Genomic DNA, 21,636 nt, shown 5'->3' with positions numbered 1-21,636 from the left:
TAGCTGAATAGAATCGCATCTGCACTTTTCCTCTGCGGTGCTACAGACCAATATGTCATCTACATACTGTAACACAACACTTTCTAAATCAATATTGCTTAGGTCCATATGCAGGCCCCTATTGAAAATCGATTGAGACTCACAGTACCTTTGGGGTAAACGAGTGCTTTTCAGGTGACTCTTTCTGAACATGAATGACGCCAGATCTTGCGAGTCTTTATGCAATGGGATTGAGAAAAACACATTTTTCAAGTCAATCAAACTGAAATATTGTGCCTCAATAGGTATATTACATAAAATTGTCACAGGATTAGGAACTAGAGTGAACGCAGCCTCTACAATTTGGTTAATTGGCCTCATATATTGAATTAGCCTGCATGACCCCTCTTTCCTATTTTTGATGGGATAAATCACAGTATTTCACGGTGACTCTGACGTCACTAATATGCCTTGTTCCATCATTGCTGATATCGTCTTAAAAATTCCTTCGTCTGCCTTTCGAGACATGGGATACTGCCTTGCTCGAGGCAAAATTGCTCCTGGTTTCAGTTTAATCTTCACTTCTCCAACCCCCTTTAGTAATCCTATGTCATAGGGGCCTGTTGTCCATAATGAAGCTGGCACTTTCGCCACGTCTTTCTCAAAATACTCAGGATATTTTTGTGCTAGCATCATTTTCTGGAGATCCTCACGTTTAATTGCTCTCACCCAGTAAGTAATACTCATCTCAAATATCACTTTGTCATCAGATGGATAATCTCCAAGCATATCCTCATCAGTGACGTCCGCCAACCTGTAACCCTCCCCAATGGCAATCACTGTGCATCATTGTCTGCCATCATAATCATTCCCATCAGGCAAGGCCATTTCTCCTCGCACTATGGCTGCTTGTAATGCCAAAGGAAAGATTCACCCTCCCTCTTTATCCATAGGTATCTTTGACCTGAATAAGAACTCATCAGGTATTCTCATAGTCCTTCCCACTAACCCTGGCCACCATGTTAACAAAATGTGTATACCATAGTGAAACACTTCTAGTTCTATTGCACTCCACGTATGGCCAATTGTCCTGCAAATGCCATAATAAATTCACTCACATTTAAATAGTGCATTCCTGGTGTTGAACACACTTAATCTTCAGTAAACAAAATTGTCATATATAACTTAGTCATCAAATCTCGACTCAATATATTAACAGGTGTCGGCCTTGAATATAGCAATGACACCGACATATCACATTCTCCTATAGAGACTAGTAAATCTTTAGTAAAAGGAACTCTGCTTGTAGCTCCTGTGAAACCTTGAGTATTCATGGCATTTCCAGACATCAAAAACTTTACGTCTCGTATACATGAGCGCGTTGCACCCGTGTCTACTAAAAATGAAAAAGACTTGCCTCCTATATTGATGTTAACCCTTGGTTGCTCTTGAGGATTAGGCATCACAGATAGTACTGAACACATCAAGTCCCCCAGTGAGCTGTCCTATTTTGGATACAGCCTCATCCCTGTGCCTGTGAAAGGATTCCCTCCATAGAAAGTGACACCCCCTACCGTAGGAGTCATTAACTGCCCTGTACTCGTGCTTTTCTGTACCTGCATAGGTGAATGCTGCAACTGCACTTGTTTAGTTTAGTTTAGTTTATTATTTGATAATGCGCTCAAAACCCTGGGGTAGCCGGGCGCAGTGGTAACAAGAATACTTAAGCTTAGATACATACAGTGAATGCATTACATGCTATTACAGTTTTTACAGTACAAATATATGAGTTGTGGCATACTTATTGTCGCCTGTTATGTTTGTAAACCTTGCTGTACTCTCGGCGCTTGTGTCTGTTACACTGTTTGATTCTGGGCAAACCCATCTCCGCTCTGCTGCGAATATGCAGGGGGGTTTGAAGTCCCCCCTCTAGAAAATTGTTTATTCTGCACAAACCCTCGACTTCTACATGCAAAAAAAATGCCCTGTCATGCCACACGTCCAACATACAGGCAGAGGCCTTTCTATTTGTCCTTCCCGATTATTATTCTGAAAATTCTGAAATCCACCTTGATTATTCTGAGAAATTTCCCTGATTATTCTTAAATCCTCTTCCTCGAAAACCTCCTCTTCCCCGCGGTATGAACCCATTATTTCGTTGATCAAACTGCCTCTGGTTATTCATCTGCGGCATGTTTGTTAATTGCTGTGAGCTCAATCTATCCTCACTGGTTAGCATTGCCCCTTCAATGGCATACTTAGAGATTTTTTTCTGCACTAGCTTCGCCTCTTTGATTTTCCTAACATCATCTTTGTTGCAGTTCTTTTCTTGCAAGAGTCTGCAATAATGCGCAATGGTCAGCTGTATCTCTGACCATGGTTTTTCCTCCATGCCCACCAGTTTCTTGAGCTGCTTCTGCATGGGCTCTGGCAGTCCCTGGCACAGTATATGATAGAATACAGGTATAGATTTCCCCCAAGCCTCACGTGTCTCCAAGGCCCACTGTTTTTGGAAATTCTGACTATAAACAAGCGGATCCTCCCCTTCTTGCATCTTTTTTGTCATTATAGCTTCCATATCTGACATGTCCGGGTACAGCACTCTAAGCGCTTTCCTAATTGCTGCTCTGCAATTATTGAACGGTGCTCCATCATGAGCAGTGTTTACCGTGGTAACACAGAATATCCTGCATGTGCCCACACGTCATCAGCCCTTTCTCCAAGGATTGCAATCAGGAGACCCTTAACGTTCCCTATAGCCAATGTAATCCCTCCCATCATTTTTTCTAGCTCATGTATCCATTTCCCAGCGCCAGAAGTTAAACTTTGGAATTTACACCTTAAATTATCCTTGTCCATTTGCATCCAAGGTATAAACTGCAGTCTGGCTCCTCCCTTTACTAGCAAAGGAAACTGTGAGACCCCAAATTCGCCTTCATCTCTCAGCGTATGCCTATCCATAGTAGGAACAATGGTTCCACACTGCCTTCTTCCTGGCAGCAACCCTAACCTGCTCACATACAGTGGCGAGTCCCCCCCTCTGACCATGGGACTGCCCTTTATATGGTGGATTTGGCCGCGTCAGTGACTTTGACGCCCGCGGTTTAGGTAGATTCAAATCTGACCATCAAACTTTTTTATCCATTGCAAAACATCCCTCAAGACCACATGCATTATGTCCCTCCTCCCCACGGAAGGTCTCTCTATCTTCATCTGACATCTCCTGTGCCCAACTCGTATGATCTCCCTCCTCTTCGTCTCTCTCCAGAGTCAGTCTATCTAAAGACAGCTCTCTGGGCTGAAAACTACACGAGGCTCCTTCCTTGTCCTACAACTGTGTACTCTCAAGTCGGTCATTTTTGCCCTTTCCTTGCACCACTTTCTGAGTTTTCATATCCTGATAAACCTTATCGGTAGCATCTCCAATGCTTCTGGAATCAAACTCATCCTCTAGATTTATTTTAGACGGACCCGCTATTGGCTCCTGTTCTGGGAAGAACTCTTCTAAATCTTCCCATGATACTACTGGATCAGGATTATTTACCTCCTTCTCCATGCAATCAAGATCGCATACTCTCTATCTTCTCTTTCATTCTAGCTCATCATAAAACTCCCTTCGCTTTCTTGCTTCCTCTCGTATCCTATTTTCCTCCTTCTTTCTCATGTCTCTTCTTTCATTTGCCCTTCGTATTTCTTCATCTCTCCGCCTTTGCATTCTTTTATCCCTTCATTTCTGTTCTTTGTCTTCTAATTCTTTTCTTTTCTACTCTTTCCCGCTCTTCAATTGCTCTCTGTCTATTGTCATATTTTCTTTGCTCTTCTGCTCTTTCGTTTCTTCAATTGTTCATCTTGATACAATTGTTCCCACCTTTGCCTATTCTTCCTTTTTGCCCTTTCATCTTTCAATATTTCTTCCCTTTCTTCATCTTTCTTATCCTGCTTGCCTCGATCTTCCCTTTGCCGTACATCCTCAATGCCTTTACCATCGAGTTTGAGCAAAATCTGACCACCCATCCATTCTTTCTGTGTAAGTACTAACTCATCAGCCTTATCTCTTTCTCCTTTCCATCTTTTTATTTCTCATCCTATGTCTAGAGACATGCTTGATCGTTCGCCTCTCTCTTTATCGTGTCTCTCTTTGTCCTTGGGGACCTTAGAGATTACATCTTTCGCAGCATTCTTCTCTGGGCCATCGTCGCTGCTTTGCGCAGGGGACTCATATGCCGGGTTATTATACCCTGCTGCTGCCTTAAGCTCCCTTAATGGGTACAGTCCATCATCTTTTTTACTATCACCATTTATTTCAGGCACGGCGGGTGTAGCAGAAGGCTCCTCACTCCCCTCTGCATACATTAAGTATCCAGTCTACAGGAGGCTGATCTTCTCTCTCCTCCTGGTAGATCTTCCAAAGTTCTAAGCTCGCTAGTCGTTTGTCTAGCTTTTTTCCCGTATATGCAGTATGCAAATATGTCATCATATGCTGCAAGACTACCTTCAATAGTGATCCGCCTTGTGGCCACGGCATGAACAGTTTGTCTGCGGTTCCTTTAACCCATTCTGCACTGCACTGCCTGAGCTTAGGTGCATGTTTCAGCAACTGTTTACACAAGTGTACAAGCAGAGTAATATGCTCTATTTTTTGACGCATCACTCTTTGATCGTCAATACTCACCTTTTACTTTTTGCAATTTTAATACTTTTCAAGAAAATCAAAGTAATATGAGCGTGCACCATTCGACGCAGGCTCCAATCGTTCTATAGCATGTTTTTTTAACTTTAATCTGCTAAAAATGTCATCAATTGAAATTCTTCAAAAAAGACACGCTTAGTTCTTAAACTCTTGCGTTTCTTCTTTTACAGCTCATCAATCTTATTTATTGTATCATCATCATTACGCAATCACATAAAACAAAACAGACAGACAAACACACTTGGCCTGCCACATAAATCTCTCACAGTCTTGTCACTAAGATCTGTCTTGCCTTTTCAAAAATACTCCCATGAAGTGTAAACTGCCCACTTCAGAACCGTTTTTAACCGGGACCATTTTTAAGTCTACTATGAGACTTTAAGTGCTGTTTCTTCTGACCGTTCTTTAAAACGCAGGTATCTAAGGCGTATCCTCCCTCGTGAACTCTCCTCACGATATCTCAATTGCTCGGTATCTCTCCTCAAGCCAATTGCTTAATATTCAACCCCCATTATTCTCCAAGTTACTTTTACCCCAACCTCCTTCCGTTGCAAATGTTTCCCCTTATTACTTTTCTCATTCATTGCCCATGCACAGTTTTGCCACCTCACTCAGTTCTACTCACCATTCGGATATTCGTCTTCCGACTCTCTGGATCGTCCGCCTCATTATAGCCTCTTCAACTTTCCGTTCGTACAGCTTCCTGTAGATGCCGGGAGGAGATTCCGTAGAAACCGGGGCAACCGTCACACCCACGCTTGCAAGCATAAATGTTTTTTTATCTAAAACCGCTATCTACAGGGAGCCTCATGTCCTTTCAGCCGAATGGCAGAGGTTGTGCGATAATTCCGGGAACCTCAAAGCTTACTTTATCTCGATCGGTATCTAACCATCCTCTGTCTACTACCACGTGAACTGGGTGATCTGCAGCCCTTTAAGAGGAGTACCAATGCCCTTGAGATGGATGGGGATGCAGAGATTATTCATACATCAATGATCGAAACGACTCAGGTAGTTGGAAAAAAGGATAACTGTTTTGATATCATCTATCTAAAACAGGGAGTACAACGAACATCATCCGATGTCGCATAGCAATTTCTCTCAATGCATTTCAGAAAAAAGTACTCTTATATAGCAAATAATCATCGTAGGTGACGTTCAGCCTACGTTTTTCCAACGTCATCCTACGTGGCAAACTACAAAAACCTAGTGGCAAATGTGATTGGGTCTAAGGAACTATCTAAGTGTACACTCTAGACTAGTATGGGACAATGAATTAAAGTAATAGGCTTCTTAACATCAGGTGGGGCAACTAAGCACTCCCCTCAAAATGGCCACTATGAACGTCATTAAATACACAACGTCCCCTTGGCTACATAAACTATAGGACCCCTAATTACGTGGTCCCCTACAATTGGTTGGCACTCTAACCTTCGTCAGTACTTTTTCCACCTACGTTAGTAGCACGCAGATTGGACTTTCAGGTGCTGGTGAGCTTGTCTAAAAAAGAGCTTCCCACCAATTAGCATATCCATCTATCATCACCTCAATGGTCTGTTGGCAAGTAAGACTTTGAACTTGTCCTTGGCAGTGTTCTTAGCTGTGGAGAATTCAGGGGAGGTGAAGGCACGCTCTGCCCTCATGCGTAGGTGTGACCATCTCGTCTGTCCAACTTCATCTTTCCACATGACTGTAGACCATGATTTTGAGCTTCTCATGTATTAAAATACTATTTTCTAATAGACCTCTGACGTCTTCCTTGTTTGGTTCATGCCTTCTGAACAGGAGTTTTGTTCTTTTCCCACGATTTGTATCCAATGCCTGCTCACTCCAGCCTGATAAAACCTTGACTTTCTTGGCTTGGCTTCATGGCTCATCCAACCTCGTGTTTCCGCGATTCACTTTTAATTCATTTGTTTTCTTTACTGCGACACACTGAAAATTAGGCCTTCCCTTTTCAGTCCAATTCTGATATAACAAGTAGTGGAAACATCAGTCCTTTTTTCTTTATGCATATATGTATATGTTGGCGCATACCGCAACTTATTCACTACTTAGCTAGCCTCAAGAATACTTCATCTGCTGGCGTTTCTCTGCATCTGTACATGTGTAAAACAACTTGATGTCTTCGTTGTTTCCATGGCATGTGGAGTCAAGAGTGACGAAGCTGCAGCGAGGAGGAGCTGGAGCCTATGCACCAGAACACACAGTGAGCAAGCTACAAGAGCCTAGTGGGGATAGCCCTCTCCCTGTAGGCCAGGAGGTAGGGCCTGGGGATCGAGAGGTGGCTGGCAGCAGGCCCCCACCAAAGTAAGCGGCAGAGGAGATCCAGGAGCAGTCACGCTGACAGTGACCAATAGTGGAGTGGGGGCCCCTCAGGAAGGGCCATGAGTGGAGGGAAAGCTACAGCAGGGAAGATTGAAGTGGTGGCGAGGGGGAGTCGGAGCCCACACAAGGTGAGTAAGCCATGAGAGTCAAGTGGGAGATAGCCCTCTCCCTGAAGGCCAGGAGGTAGGGCCTGGAGATAGAGAGGCAGCCGGCAGCAGGCCCTGCAAAGAGAATGACAGAAGAGCGCCAGGAGCAGCCATGCTGGCAGTGGCATATAGTGGAGTGAGGTGCCCACCAAGAAGGTCCACAGGCTGAGGGAAAAGCAGCAGACTCGGGGGAGTGCAAAAACCAGCTGTAGGATCGGCCCCAGGAGAGAGGTGGTGCACGGAGGAACGCCAGACGGCCAGAAGTAACCCGGGTTAAATGCAACCCAACCCCGAGGTGGAACATAAGGGACCAGAAACCTGGACAGTAAATTGGGGCGACACACTTGAAAGAGGAGACACAAAGTGTGAAATGGAGGGGCAAAGGCCCACCACAAACCAGAGTGTATGGTTAAAGAGATTCAGGTGGCAAGGAGACGAAAGAGAGGCACAGAGAGGAAGGTGGTCCCCGGGGAGAGTGATAGCAGAGGGTGCATTGCGACGTAGAGGCTGGGCCAGGTGGATGAGTTTGAAAGCAGTGATCTCGAAATTCCAGTATCCCAACAGGGGAGACATGGTGATGACAAAGGCAAAGGGCAGATCCCACCCATGTTCCATGGAAATTGCCACTATAAAAAGTGACATTGAGATGATTCTGGAGGAAATCTGCGGAATGCTCACAGTCATTGGGGCGCAAGTGGCTGACTTGTCTGCAAAGGTGGTCACACTGGAAGAGCGAATAGAAGGTCTGGAGGTGAACCAGGCCTCCTCAGGAGTGCTGGAGTCACAGCCAGAAGTCTGACTCAGAGACATTGATAGGAGAGAGGTGGACCTAGGGCTCAAATTGGACGATATCGAAAATAGAGAAAAGCGCAATAACCTTCGCTTTTTGGACTGAAAGAAATGGAAGGGGAATCGATGGCCAGACTTGTAAGAGAAAACCAGGAAATTATAGGAATGGTCCTAGGAATTAACGAAGGTGAACGAGTGGCCCCAGATCGGGTACACCGAGCAGGAGGTGGCACCAACGGACCCCGCTTGGTGCTGGCAAAGCTACACTACTATCGGGACAAGGTTGACATCCTGGAAAAAGCAAGGCGAATGGGAATCACCGACTACAAAGACTCAAAAGGACCTCTCAGCACAGACCCTTATGAGATGCAAAAAGTGTGTCACCCTCATGTGGTGACTTCACGAGAAAGGGGGGAGATACAGATGGGGGTCCCCTTTTGCATTCACTTTCGAACTGGAAGGGGAAAGACACCATCTGGTCCTGGAAGAAGACATCAAAAGGGCCACAGAGGAGTTAACAGGACCCACACAGGACCACCAGGGGGAAGAAGAGGGAGAAGAACTCAGAGGCTCAAAGATGAAATATGGAAGGTGTAAAACACAAGGGGTCAGGAAATTCCAGAAGCTCAGCACCCATCCCCCAGAAAAGAAGTAACCTGAGGGGGGCAAGGCCACTGGAGGGCGGTTCTTAGTCACATGGGGGTCTAGAAGCCCCAGCATCATAATCCAGTTGTTTTTGTTCTGTGTGAGCTTCTGAGGGAAGATGTAAGGGGACCAGGGGGAGGTGAAGTTACAAAACCTTAGGAGGGGGAACAGATTTTTGGCAGTTGCTGTGTTACGGTTCAGGTATCAGGAGTAGGAGGAGACAGAGGGGGCATGGATGGATACCTGGCCGAGAAGAGAGAGTAGGATTGGGGGGGGAATAAGGCAGTGATAGACTAATCTGGGAAGGAGGGTTGAACTATGCTACAACTCTACACACAAGGGGAGTACTAGGGAATATCAATGTGGATGGGACAGGGGCAGTTACCTTGGTGGTTCGGCCGCTAAGCGCGGAAGTTCGGAAACGGGTGGTCGAACACCTCTAGCGGGAAGGGGATGGGGGAAGCAAGGAGGGTAGGATGAGGGATGGTGAGGTAGAAGTGTGGCATGGTGGAAGTTGGGCACAGGCAAGAAAACCCACCAACATGGGGGAGGGGCAGAACGAGAGGGGGATGAGGTGGAGGGCGGGCTACATGCAGGGTCATATCACAACCAAATGGGGGGAAAGTTTTGACCAAGGACAGCGGTGGAGGTAGGTTACAAAGAAGGGACAATGGTTAATTTGAAGGTGACAATGCTAAACGTGAAGGGAATGAACGCCCCAAACAAAGGATCACTCAAAGTAAATATGATCCGCAAAGTTAAAATAGCAGTATTGTTTCTACAAGCAACACACTATAGACAAGGGATGGAGCAAGCTTTGAACTGGGTAGAGGTAGGGCAGACATATTGGGCCTGGCACAAGGCAAGTAAAAAAGAAGGACCGGGGATCGTTCTGTTGCGAGCCATGCAATTATGTGAGGTGCAGGTGAAGAGAGGGTTGGGAGGTAGATTTGTGGCAGTGAAAGGACAAGTGGAAGGTTGGTTGATCACCCTAGCATCCATCTACGCACCAAACGTGCACCAGATTGCCTTCCTCTGGAAGACACTCTCAATGCTTGAAGAATGGAGAGAAGGCATGCTAATGGTAGCAGGGGACTTTAACCTCATAGCTGACCCAGCAGTGGACTGGTGGTCGGTGAAGGGTGACAAGGGCAAGATAAAGGGAAGGGAGCATGAAGCATTTTCCCACCTGCTGCAGGACCACTTCTGGGTTGATGTATTGAGATCCAGATTCCCTCAGGTGGGAGAATACACCTTCTTTTCATCCCCACACACCACATACTCTAGAATTGATCTGCTACTGTTCCCAAAGGAGCAGGAGGCCATGGTATCATCACCAAAGGTACAGGCAGTGACGTGGTCAGACCACCAGATGGTCACAACTAAATGGTGATAGAAGAGGGAAGGAAGGGACAGCTATGTTGGAGATAAAATGATGGTCTCCTCTGAGACCCAGTATTCTGGGACTTCCTGCAGACAGAGATTACTCAATATTTTCAAACAAACGAGACAGGAGAGACACAGCCAAAAATGCTATGAAGGTGGCTAAGGTGATGGTGACAGGCCTTTTTATAGCAAAGGTGGCCTGTAAAAAGATGGAAAGAGCGCTGATAGAGAGGAGTGTACGGGAGGAACTGAGGGACATGAGGATAAGGTTAACACGACCAGCTGTGGACAGAGAGGCATTACTGGAAACCATGCGGGATAAGAGACAAGAACTACACTCACTCTTGATATGGAAAGTGGTGATGAAGATGTGTTAGACTAAACAAAGGTACTACAAAGGGGGAGACCGAGTAGGGACTCTGCTGGCCAATTGGGTCAGAGAAAGTAGGGGTGACAGGACGGTCCACCAGCTGAAGGGTGAGGACGGAGAGATGGTTGGACCCAGGGAAAATATCCCTGAGCGTTTTGCTGACTATTATGAAATAATGTACTCCCAACTAGAAAAACTAGGAAAGAGGGAGGTCAAGGAGTACCTGGGCAAATTACTCCATTCCACAGATGACAAAAGAAGGGAAAACTATGCTGGAAACTGATATAACAAGGGAGAAGATGAAGAGGGCGATAGGCCAGCTGAAGGCAAGGAAGGCACCTGTGGAAGACGGATAAACAGCAGGCTTCTACAAGCAGTTCCAAGAAATCCCAATGGTGAAGGTCTTTAACTATATAAAACAAGCGGAGGATACGCCCCCTACATTTTGGGAAGTACTCATAACAGTTATCCCCAAGCAGGGTAAGGACACGACAGACTGTGTCTAATATAGAGCCATATCCCTGCTCAACGTAGAATCAAAGATCTTCACTAGAATCTTGGCTTCCTGCCTGGAAATACAACTGCCCCGCCTGATACATCTAGACCAGATGGGAATCATTCAAAACATGTAGGGCTGCGACAACCTAAGGAAAACCCTACACATCCTGAACTACCCTAAAACACAAAGGGAGAGGGCCTTGGTCCTCTCGCTAGATGCTGAAAAGGCATTTTACTGGGTCAGCTGGTCCTTTATGGAAGGGGTTCTTGAGGAGATGGGCATGGGAGAGTGGTGGATGGGGTGGATTAGGGCCCAGTATCATACCCCTAGAGCAAGAGTGGTGGTTAATGGGGACATATATCTAGGACAATAAGGCTGCACAGATAAACTACTGTCTGTCTATATTCTATTTGGGTAAACCCTAGAGGTAGTTTTACCAGCATACAGGGACTAATTACTTAACTGTATATTTTGATATGTAGGTACACCTGACATTGGTGTGGATTGAAACAACATTTGAGGTATGATTTATATTTGGGGTATACTTGAATCTTTTCATCAAATGTGAAATGATGTAGAATAACCTGACACCGGGGTTTGCAGACACTGGTGGTTTATAAAAGAGGAGGCTATGCGTTTCCAGTCTCAAGGGAGCACTTTCACAGGTGAAAAATGGTTGCTTGCACTGGAGATGACTTTAAGGCTATTATGGGCCTCATTACGAGTTTGGAGGCTGCCTCCAAACTCGGGTCCGGGTTCCCTGAATGGGGAAATACTGGGCCATTCCGACCTTGGAGGGCCCGGTATTTTCCCATTCAAGGAACCCGGACCATCGCCATTCCCATTTGAGCCCCCATAGGGCTCAAATGGGAATGGGGAGCATGCTAACAATGGGCCCGTTAATGACGGGCCCGTTGTTAGCATGCTGGTTCCCTCGCGGGACCCGCAAAGGTTGTCTGGTGAAACCAGGCGTCCAGAGCGGGTCCCGCGAGGGGACCTCGTAATGGGGCGGTACGGGGTTAACGGCTACGGCACCTATACCAGCGCCGTTAACCCCTTACCGTCCCTCTCGTAATGAGGCCCTATGTCTTCTGTGGGGCTTATACACGAGTGTGGTGATGGGATTCCTGACATGCATGACATGAGTTTTAATATATATGTAATTTAGAAATTGGTGGAATCTGGGACTGAGACTGGGTAACAGGTATGAGAGGTTGCAGGGATATAACTGGGGTGCACATAGGTGTACAGAAATATAAAGCAAGTCTTTTGTGGACAATGTGTTGTTATAGCTCATGAACCCACAATCCTCGATGCCGACCCATTTACAGGGCCTGGAAGAGTACGGGAAACTATCAGGGTTTTGGGTTAATCTTACCAAGTCAGTGGCATTCCTAGCAGGAACTTGGAGCCAGGAGGACAGCAACTGGATTGGGAAATGGGGATTTAAGACGACACATAAAGGCTTTCGATACCTTGGGATCGAAATCACAAGAGAGGCCAAGAATCTATTTGGGAAGAACTACCTCCCACTATGGAACAATATAAAGGGGGGCATGCAGCGCTGGGGACGGTTTGGTCTTTCGTGGATGGCACAGCTAAACTGTATTAAAATGACAATCCTCCCCAAGCTGCTGTTTCTCTTCCAGATGCTCCCCAAGATGGTGCCAAATCATTTCCTAGCCACAATACAGGCTCTCTTGGGGTTTTTATGGGCAGGGGCAAACCCTTGAATAGCATATAGGGCGCTAGTACTGTCAATGAGGAGGGGGGAGTGAGATTCCCAGATCTGGGTGCATACTACAGGGCATCCCAATTGCGGATTATGGAAGACCACCTAGACCCAGATACAAAGAAGCAATGGGTCCACATGGACAATGCGATCTTGCAGCCGGTAACACTGGGTGAATGGATGTGGGTTCAACAGAAAGCGTTCCCTAGGCGAGTGCTTGAGCACATCATCCTGGAAGTGTTCTGGTCGATCTGGTGGGATGGGAGTGCTACCCGATGGTTGTCAAAAGGGCCCTCTCCCCTCAGTTGTATCTGGGCACCACCCATATAGAATCTCATCGTAGACCCTACAAGGTTTCAGACGTGGTATGAAGCAGGGCTCTCGAGTGCGGGACAGATGTGGGAGGGAGGGGAATACATGCCATTGGCCTGACTAGAGGAATGCCTGGGGATGAAGGGACTCTCGATCCTTATATACCTACAGCTGAAGGGGGTCCTAATGAACCCCAACTGGGGAGTTAACCTATCCCGAGAGCTCACCCCCTTCGAAAAGATACTACTGCAGGAAACTAACATGAAGAGGCGAACATCTAGGTTATATGGAGAAATAGGAAGAGGCGAACCCATTGATATATTACTCACACGTAGGCAATGGGCCAAAGATGTGGGAGTTGAATTGACCGACCAGAAGTGGGGTAAAATGTGTAGGGGTGTAAAAAGGTCCACGTTGTCCCTGAAATATAGGATGCAGGCATTCAAACTGCTACATAGATGGTACTACCCGCCTGCAGCACTAGCAAAGATGTACCCGTGGGGTAGACACACATTGTTGGCGCTGTAAAGGAGCGAATGGTGACTATTACCACATGTGGTGGACCAGTCCACTCATTCAGATATACTAGAAAGAGGTCTTGGGCTGACGAAAGGACCTTGATGGGATACATAGACCCAGAGAACCTAACCTACTGTTGTTTGGGTTGCACGAGAAGGAGGAAAATGGCCGCAAGGAGGGCCACTTCATCCATACTCTACTAGTAGCGGCAAGTGGTTGTGTGGCGCAACACTGAAAAAGGGGGAGTATGCCCACAGAAAAGGAATGGGTTCAGAAAGCGAAATCCATAGGTGATATGGAATATCTGACTCATCTTTTGGACGAGGCATGAACGGATATAGAGGGGACCTGGCTTCCTTTCTTTAACAAGTATGGACGATAACCTGCCCTTGAGATAAAATGGCATGAGGCGGGGACATAACGGTTGTGACAACGAAATTTAGGGTGACCTGATGTACTGCATGTAACGGGTATGGAGAGTGGGGGCGTAGAGGGGAATCACAGAAATTGTTGATGTTTTTGAAAAAAGGATAATAAAACTTGATTTTCAAAACAAATCTCTACCCAAAATGTTAACTGGAGTTTGCCACAAATATAACAAGGGGACAGACATCTCAAATTCCTCTCTAGAAACAGGAAATTTGTCAGTGAAAGTAACTAAATTCGTAGCTCCAGAGAACCCTTGAGCATTCATGGCAATACCTGACATTGGATATGCTCCCTCCCTTATACAAGAGCGAGTCGCCCCAGTGTCCACAAGAAAAGAAAAGGATTTGCCTCCTATTGAGATATTGACCCGTGGTTCCTCTTGGGGGTCTGGCGTTACAGATAGTACTGAACACATCAAGTCACCCTGTGAGCTGTCCTATTGAGGATACAAATTCATCCCGATCCCCGTAAAAGGATTCCCTCCTACCACAGTGACACCCTCTATTCTAGGTGTCATTATTTACCCTGAATTCGCATTCTGTTGTGTTTCAATAGGTGCTTGTTGCAATTGCGCTGACACCTGCTGCTGTGCCTGCTCTGGTTGTGGTGCCTGTGTCTGATAGGATGTGTGATCCTGGTCAAAGCCCTCTCGTGTTTGTGTACAGTATGGCGGTGGATAAGCTGTCCCCCCTCTTAAAGATTGTCCGTTTTGTTGCACATTTCCCTGAGCTCTGCATACACGCACAATATGCCCTATCATCCCACAATTCCAACACATTGGGAGTGGCTCTCAGGCAAAAACACAATTATATCCTCCCTGAGTATTCTGACTCCCACCCTGAGCATTGTGAAATCCACCTTCAATATTCCGAAATCCACGTCTTCCCCTAAATCCTCTCGTGGCCAAAACTCACACCCACTTTGATCCATTGGGTGTACATTATTCACCACCTGTGATGCACCTGTTACTTCTTGCGTTCCTACTTCTTCTCCACTTGTCAATACTACCCCTTCTATAGCAAAGTTTGGTACTTTTTCTGAACTAATTTAGCTTCCTTGATCTTCCTGTTCTCATCTTTTTTTCAGTTCTTCTCTTGTAATAACCGACAATGATGCACAACAGTTAATTGTATCTCATCCCACGGCTTCGCTTCCATTACTAATTGTTTTTTCATTTGTCTCTGTACTTGTTCTGCTAATCCCTGATACCAAATAGGATAGAACAGCGCCACTGTTTTTTCCCAGGGTTTACGTGTTTCAAGCTGCCATCTCGCTTGAATATCCTGAATATAAACAATAGGGTCCACATGTTTTTTAAATTTACGTGTCATAATTGCGCCCATGTTGGACGTATCAGGATACTGTACCCTGAGTGTCCTTCAAACATCAGCCCTGCAATTATTAAATGGCGCTCCATCATGTGCTGTGTTTTGTGCTATCACACTCTGATATCCAGCTCGTCTCCAAATGTCATCAGCTCTCTCCCCAAGGATAGCTGACAATAGGCCTTTTATGTCTCCAATGGCCAGCACATTTACCCCTGTCATTTTCTCTTATTTGTATACATATCCATTTCCCAGGCCCCAAAGTCAAACTAGGTAACTTATATTTAAAGTTTTCCTTATCCATCTGGGCCATGGAATACATTGCGTTTGTGTCCGCCCCTTCTCTAGCAAGGGGAACTGTGAGAATACGATCCCATAATCGGATCCTATTATTCGTTTACCCAATACAGTGGTAATCGTCTCTATTCGTCTTCCTACTTATAGGATGGGGATTCTCCACCCACACCGCATGATCGTCTTCTGGAAAATTTGGGATATGGTATAGGACCTGGTGTTCTCGCCTTAGGGTGTTCCAGATCTGACCATCTTACATCCTCATCATCTCCCGGCGAGCGGAAGGCAGGAGCCCTCCCCTCCTTCGCCCACAGGCCTACGAGAAGCGGATCACCTTCAGGATCGACTTCGACGCCCACTGTGCCTTGCTTTTATGAGGTACCCCTCCTGAGAAGCCGTGCGGCCCCTGCCTAAGCTCCTGATCCCTGCATCTACACATGCAGGCATTTTCTTTCTTTCTTTGCCGAGATTACAGCGTGCAACTCAGAAAATGGCCGCCGTGTTGTTGTCGGCCGGTTGCTAAGCAACCCAATATACATCGAGGCCAGACAGCCCCTGATTGGGCAGCAACTGCCATTTCCAGCAGCCAGCTGAACCAGAAGGCGTGAGCTGGCAACAGACCTTAGCTGCAAGGGCCGTGCTATAAGGGCCAGGCCTGTCTGTGCCCTTCTCTCATTCCTAACCATCTCCTGGCGAGCGGAGGGCAGCAGGCCTCCCCTCCTCCTCCTCGACCCACAGGCCTACGAGAAGGGGATCACCTTCAGGATCGACTTCGACACCCACCGTGCCTTGCTTTTATGAGGTACCCCTCCTGAGAAGCCGTGTGGTCCCCGCCCAAGCTCCTGATCCCTGCATCTACACATGCAGGCATTTTCTTTCTTTCTTTGCCGAGATTACAGCGTGCAACTCAGAAAATGGCTGTTGTGTTGTTGTCGTCCGGTTGCTAAACAACCCAATACACTTCGAGTCCAGACAGCCCCTGATTGGGCAGAGACTCCCATTTCCAGCAGCCAGCTGAACCGGAAGGCATGAGCCGGCAACAGACCTTAACTGCAAGGGCAGTGCTATACGGGCCAGGCCTGCCTGTGCCTGTCCATGACAGTCCGCCGATCACTGACAAACTACTGTTAAACACTGTGAGTACTGTACTTTCCCGCGTGCCCACCTCGGACTCCCTTGATTATAGACCACTCATCGTCCTATCGCTCAATACCACCATGACGCTTTTCTTTCACCTGTCTGCATCTGTTTCCTGGGCTGCCGCCCAACTCTATGCTCATACCAATTTGCACTTGTACTCATCCAGATACAAGCGAGCGCATGACTTCTCCCACAGTATTTCCAGATCTACTTTACGTAGCCACAACCATTATCTTTAAGAAACGCCCGCAAATAAACGTTTTGAATATTATCCCCTGTCTGTAACTCTGTTATCCAGTCTTAGTTTTCATACATTGTCGGCAAACCAATGTTGATTTAGACATCATTTAGCCACTGCTGATAATCTTGTAATCCTGTCCCAGCCTACTTTAGGCATACGGCTAGCATTTACCAATTATCCAATTACTCTATTATTGCATATGCATAGTACCTCAAATCAGCCTATCTACGGCACAGCGCTAACAATTTAGATCTGCCTATTATTTGAACACTATTAACAATTTGAGATAATATATCTGCCCACTATCTGCATTCTGTTAACAATGTCTTATCAGCCTATTCTTTTGTCTCTATAATTACAACATTGCATAACTACCTACGCTCTATATATGATTAGCAATCTACAAATTAGCCCATCCACAGTACAATGTTAGCAGACTTTATCTACTCACCCTCTGCACATTGCTATTAACCGTGTCTCAACCTAATAAGCCTACTCCCAGTACAGCGCTAGTATTCCATATCTGCCTACGCCTTACACATCGGGGGCAACTCGGAAATAGTCTATCTCCTGTATAGGATTAGTTATATCTGATCCCCTAACCACCGCCCTTAGTGTTAGTGTCTTTATTCATCCCATCCTGCACATTGCTAACCATCCTAACCATCACCTCTTAGTGTTAACATTCTGCACAACACCAGCACCTCACAACCAGCACTTCAACCAAGCTGCTCACTATGCATATTACCAACATATACACTGTCCTACTAAGGACCATTTTAAACTTGATCTGCTTAACCAGCCCCTTAAAACCCTGCCACCTGCCTGCCCCCGGCCTTAACATGATAGATCACTCGCCCACAGGCCTGACCACGCTAACCAATCAATTACTACCCAACAACGTGATCCAATCACGCTTGCTAAACCCTAACGCTCATTCCTTGGCTAGACCATGCAGCTCTAATTCCAGAAACTTTAGACTACGGTCCAGACTCCCCAAATTATTTGAACCACTCACCAGGACAACCTATAATCATATCACCAGAATACCAGACCCATTCCCTACACCATCTCACACCTCACCTGACGACATACACTCTACCCTCCCCCCTCCCAACAAAGTAAACCGACATCAGAACAAATCTCCTAACATACCTTCCATAGTTGACTCTAATTCCCCGACCCCTTTGAAAGCTCATACACGGAAGACAACCCCACACCTCACTGGAGCCTTATTAAACGCCTGTTTTTTAGTGGTGCATGCAACCGAGATAGCGGACCTTATCCAGCTAGAAAAGGAGAGGGTGGAGTGGGACAGCTAGTGTGCCTTTAGGCAAATAAGTGATAGGAGAAAAGAAATAAAACAGGAATATGTCACTCAACGAGACAACAGGTCTTGCATTTGTATTTGTATTTTATTTATTTATTTATATAGCGCACCGGGCCCGAAGGCATCTGGGCACATATCATAGGAGGCAAAGTTGCGATTACATACATGGGAATAATAAGGAACCTCTACCAACTTACAATAGACATGCCGGTAGGGTTCCGGAGTGACACAATATATACAGTATAGCATAGTATGCGGTAGATATAGGCAGAAGAGTTATGCAGACAGTTCCTCAAGACAGTAGTGCATCGGAATACAGGAGGTGAAACACGAAAGTATGCATAAGAGGATGAAAGCGCATTAACAAGATACCGTAGTGTTCTTGAGTGAAAGACAGAATGGCAAGGCAGTGATGCGGCATCAGATGTCTCGGATGTTTTGTGCTGAGAGCCAATCTTTAGTATTGTTCCTGAAAACATGGAAGGACGGCTCAGCTCTGATGTCATTGGGCAGCGTATGCCATAACTTCGAGGCAAGGACCGGGAAGCTGGAGTCACCGGCTTTTTGTAGTTTAAACCTGGGTACGTGTAAGCCACGGGCTTGGGCAGCTCTCAAGGGCCAGCTAGAGGTGTGTGGTGTGAGACGGTTGGCTAGGTAGATGGTGCCTGGTTGGTAAGGCATTTGTGAGTAAGGACAAGAGTTTTCAGGGCAATTCTATGCTTGACAGAGAGCCAATGTAAATTGCGCCTATGGTTAGAGATGTGGTGCTTTCTAGGTATGTTTAATGCTGCTCTGATGGCATTATTCTGACTTGCAGTTTGTTGAGGTTGGATTGACAGGTCGCTAAGTAGAGGGCACTACAGAAGTCAATCTTGTACATGACAAGTGTTCTAGCCAACGTGATGCAATTAGGGGTAGTCAAAAATTGTCTAAATGCCGCAATCAGTTTACATGTATATGCAGATGCCGAACTGACAGCGTTGGTTTGTCTGCAAAGTGAGAGTGTGGAATCAAGGTAGATTCCAAGAGTTTTGGTGTCTTTGGAGCCCTTGATGACGTTGCCGTCAATGATGAAGGACTTGAAAGAAGGATCAAGTTTATTGAGACGTTGGTGTGAACCCAGAATAAGTAGTTCGGTCTTATCATCATTGAGGCAAAGCTCATGTTGCGCCATCCAAGCGTGAATAACCAAGTAGATGTCGTTCAGGGCTTTAGTGTCCACTGCATGATCACCCGTGATGGGGATGAGTATCTGGGTGTCGTCGGCATAGTTGGTGTACTAGACACCCAGATAGTCAAGAGCATCAAACAAAGGTTTAGTAAACACATTATAAAGAGTTGGTGACACACAGGACCCCTTGTGGAACACCACAGATAATGGGGGCAGGCTCAGCGGATGCTGACGGAGAGAAAACCTACATAGATCTGTTGCTTAAGAAGGATCTAATCCAGGCAGTGGCACTGTCTGAAAAGTGGGCGGCTGATGTGAGGTGCTGGCAGAGGATGTGGTGATTCACCAGATCGAAGGCCGCTGAAAGATCAAGTAATAGTAGCAAGGCTAGTTTCTCGTTGTCTTTCAGTACCTCGATCTGTGTTTTTAGGTCAATAAGGGTAGTTTCCATCCCATGCCTAGGCCGGAAGCCAGATTGCCTTAGACCAAGAAGGCTGTTAACTTCCAGATAGTCCTGGATCTGGGGGTAAGCGGCCCGGTCCAATATTTTGAGCATGAATGGGATGGTTGTAATAGGCCTACAGTTGGAGGGTAGGCTGAGGTCAAGGGAGGGTTTTTTGAGCAAAGGGATAACCCAAGCATCCTTAAGGTTGTCAGGAACTATACCTGTTTTAAATGAAGACTGTATAAAGGCAGTATTGAATGGGCTAGCTTACGTGAGGCCTCCTTGATAATGGGGACTGGGCACGAGTCGCCTTGACAATTGGACGGTTTGATTTTATTGATGATACATTCGACTTCAGCCATAGAGAGTGGGGAGAAGTTGAATGGTTTGATGTTAGGCGTGGCCTGTGGAGTTGGAAACGTCAGGCTGTTTTTCAGTCTGTAGGGAATTTTGCTTTACTTTGATTTTAGTTTGGAGGTTGGCGATTTTGTCCAAAAGTGCTTTCTGAATATCAGAACACCATTTGCTGTCTTTAATGCAGGAATCAGGGGAGTAGCAGGCGATTCAAGTTCCGTCAGAATCTTAAATAGCTCTTTGGTGTTCGAATCTGCTTGTGTTATACGTTTGTTGAAGATATATTTTTTGGCCTGGAAGATAGCCTCTTTGTAGTTAATGGAAGCCATGATGAGACCGTCCTTATGGGCATCCGATGGATGACTTTTCCAACGTGATTCGCATTAGGTTTTTCTTTTCTTAGCACTCTCAATCGAGGAGTGAACCAAGCGTTCAGATGTGCCTGGGGTTTGGATTTCCTAAGTTTGATTGGGGTTATTGAGTTCAAAGCTGTAAGCATGACATGATTGTAAGTGTCTGCTAAGATTGATGGGCCAGAGCATGTGGCGGCCGCCTTGTTCAAGTAGGGAGGAAAAAGTGGGAGCAGTTTGTCAATTGTTATATCCCTTTTGTTTCTCGTGGGCACAGCCGGCGCAATAGATTGATTGGGGCGTTGAGAAGCTTTTATATTGAAGGTAACAGTATGGTGGTCAGACCAGGCACATGGTGCATTGGCCTGAAGGCTAAGATTGCAGTTGGAGTCTACTAACCAGTCGAGAGTCCGCCCTTTGATGTGAGTGGGTTCAAAAATGTGGTGAGAGAACCCCAGGCCAGTTAAGGTGTTTTCCAAGTCGGCTGCAATAGGGTCATTCTGATCTTGGAAACCCAAGTTAAAGTCCCCCAATAAAATAGTTTGAGATTTGGTTTTTGATTTTTCTAATAGTAAGGATGTGATATCTTCCCCAAAGGAAGATGTGGGGCCAGGCGGTCTGTAAATAAGGTGTAAGGTGGCAGTTTGATTACGGGAGATAGGGACCTTGACTTAGAGTATCTCCGCTGAAGGAAGCTTTTGGCTAGCCATTGCTCTGAGTCCAAGAGAGTTTTTATGGATAAAGGCAACTCCACCCCCTTTGGATTAAGAGGTATTACGGTCACATCTAGTGATGGAGTAATCCGTTGGTATGGCAAGCGAAAGGAGGAGACCAGAAGCCGCATGGAGCCAAGTCTCTGTTATGGCGATAAAATCAAGATCTTGGGTCTTAATAAAATCTGCAATGTCCAATGCATGAGCAGGGAGGGACCTAGCATTGATTAGTGCACCCTTAATATGCGTAGCTAAGGTGCTGAGTGTTATGATGTCAGGGGTAGGTTTAAGGTGAGTAGTTGGGGGCTCAGGGTGCCTGTGACTCGAAGTCCGTATTTTGGTTGGGGTGCAGGGCTTCTGCGTACACCTCGTGATGCGGGGCGTTCTAGAGCCCAGTCTGTGGTTTCTTAGGTGCACAGCGCAGGGTTGATTAGCTAGCAGTTGCTTGG

The sequence above is a fragment of the Ambystoma mexicanum genome, chromosome 4p, assembly GCF_040938575.1.
Source record: "Ambystoma mexicanum isolate Mex_15411 chromosome 4p, UKY_AmexF1_1, whole genome shotgun sequence".
NCBI lineage: Eukaryota > Metazoa > Chordata > Amphibia > Caudata > Ambystomatidae > Ambystoma > Ambystoma mexicanum.
The sequence above is the reverse complement of the archived record's forward strand: the minus strand, read 5'-3'. Positions refer to the sequence as shown.